Source organism: Ictalurus furcatus, chromosome 6 (genome assembly GCF_023375685.1).
Source record: "Ictalurus furcatus strain D&B chromosome 6, Billie_1.0, whole genome shotgun sequence".
Lineage (NCBI taxonomy): Eukaryota > Metazoa > Chordata > Actinopteri > Siluriformes > Ictaluridae > Ictalurus > Ictalurus furcatus.
This window is the reverse complement of record NC_071260.1, coordinates 9029252-9031762: the sequence shown is the minus strand read 5'-3', so window position 1 is coordinate 9031762 and position 2511 is coordinate 9029252.

Here is a 2511-nt window from a genome sequence, read left to right as displayed (position 1 = left end):
GGCTTTGTTTATCTTTCCAGCATGCTCATTTATTCTCCACTGCTAAACAAGCTGCCTGTAACGATCCACGATTCAGATGGTAATGTCACACCGGATTAAACCAGCCGGAGCATGACGCAGGTCGAGGCCTCATGGTTTTCCGAACTTCTGCAGCCCGACCAGAGAAATCTGCCCTTTTAAAACTCATTATACCACTGCGGTGCGGAAAATCTCCAATCTGATTGGTCAGGTGTAGATTAATTTTCTATAACAGCAGCTCTTGACAATAGTGCTGCCTGCAAAGTTTATATTAATGCACTCATTCAAATATGTTATTGTTTCTATTGTAACAGCTCATGCGCAAAATCTAACTAATAATCAACTGGTTAGAAAATGTGTGTAATTGTTGAGATTGTGAAGCTTGCCGTAAGGAGACTTAACATTTATGGAAGGAGTCTCCGGTGTCAGAATTGTAACATTCGCTTATGAGACTGTTTCTTTACCTTTTCAACCACAGGAAAGTCTTCATGATAGACGGGGAAAAAACGATGCTGGTAAGGGAGCAACTGCTTATAGCCACTATGACAATTACACATCAGTAAATGTAACTATGAATGGATAAGAAGTATTCTGTGTCTTTTAATACATTTTTAAAAATGAATCGTTGGCAAATGGCTGCAGTACAAGAGGAATAAAACACTCCAGGACATGCATTTTTGGAAAAGAATCAACTTCTGGTTGAGAATAGTCCTTCCTCTTCACATCAGGCTGCGTCACACCACTTTACCGTTGATTATTTTCCTGTAACAGCATAACCAATCAAGTTTTTTTTTTTTCCATACCAAGTACAGCTGCCTACAAATGCTAATAAAGCTCAGTTCCTGTAGACCTGAACAGTACTGCCTGATGTATTATTATTAAACAAAATGGAAGTTTCTTTCCATTTCTTTTTTCTTCCTCCAGCCATTATATGATATGCTGCAGCATCCAACGACGAGTGCAGCAGAGCTAAAATAACTAAGAGAGGATCGCAGGCCATGAAATATTTATATATTTAAAAGAGTGCTGTCAAAATCAAAGCCTCTTAATGTCAGCTACACCTAAGGCACAAGCTGAGGGGCAAGGGAAGAAGAAGAAGAAGGAGAAGGAGAAGAAGGAAAGAAAGGTCTTCTGCACCATGAAATTATATTTTAGATTTACTTTGTGGAAAAAAGTCTCAACAGTGCCCTCGATTGGCAAGTGGGTAAAATTACAAGGACCAGAAACAACTTGGATTGGTGTTTGAAGCATGTATGAAGTCTGCCATCCAGTGGTTTTCCCCGCTAGCTGGAGAGCTGCATCTTTGGGATCATCCACATTAACCCTATATTCACTACTCAGCAAGAGATGCTGATTTTATTCACAAATAGAAAGCACCTGAAAGCACTTCCTTTGCTTGGGGATCTAACTAATGGCTTTAAAAAATTGCTTTTTTTTTAATTATTTTTTTTATATATACACAGTGACTGAAATCACCTTTATTATTTTTTTTTCAAAGACATACTGGTTATTTTAACATTTTTATTTCACATTGTTATTCTCACATCCCAAAAACATGACCATAAGAACATAAAGATAGATTTAATGTTCTTGCTCCACATTTCAGCCTGAACAAATTGTAAAGTCTAACCGCTCTCTCCTAATAGACACATGTATCAGTCTTTTTTTTTTTTTTTTCCCTCCTGATATTCACTGCAGGCTCAACTCAACTGGCTGCAGAATCAGACACAGGATTTCTAAAAACCCATTTTTGCACACCATCACATCACTGTTCTACTCATTCTTCTACTCCTTTACCCAATCACTCATCGCAGGATCTGTCTGCACTTCTGCACCATCAAAGAGACACAGATATTCTGCCATGCACAGATCAAAGCTGTTTGATTGCTCGGTGTCATGGCACGTTTTTACGAAAAAAATAAAGAAAGAAAGAAATAAGTCTAACTACTTCAGTGTAATTGGAGAGCTTCATGAATAATCAGTAATTTTTTTTGTGGACGGAAAGTATCAGCACTTGCAATCACGAGTTGATTATGGTAATCTGAAGCCTCTTCGGCACACAAAAGACAGGAATTAATCACTAGTGGCACACTGCTATTTCTGGATCAGCATTCTTCCTGGCAACATGAACGAAAGAAAAACCGCAGACCGGCCCAAGATAGCATCTTCGGGAGGGGAGGACTGGGACTAACGAGAAACGAGTGGTTTCGGGTGGCTAATGAGTTGTGGCGAGCTCTCTTCGTCGTGCGTCTCAAAAGCGACTTTTAATTGGGGCGATTAGTCACCGTCTTGGTGCACTGAAATGAGATGAAAGCAGATTTCACTTCTTCATGGCTGCATTTCCATCGTTTTCGAGGTGTGTGAGCAATGCTAAGTACCAAACAGCCGCTCAGTGTGTTTTCTCCCTACCCCCCCCCGCCCCAACACACACACACACTTTTTTCTTGAAATTTTTCACAAAATGTCCTGAACTCAAAACTACTGAGAAACATA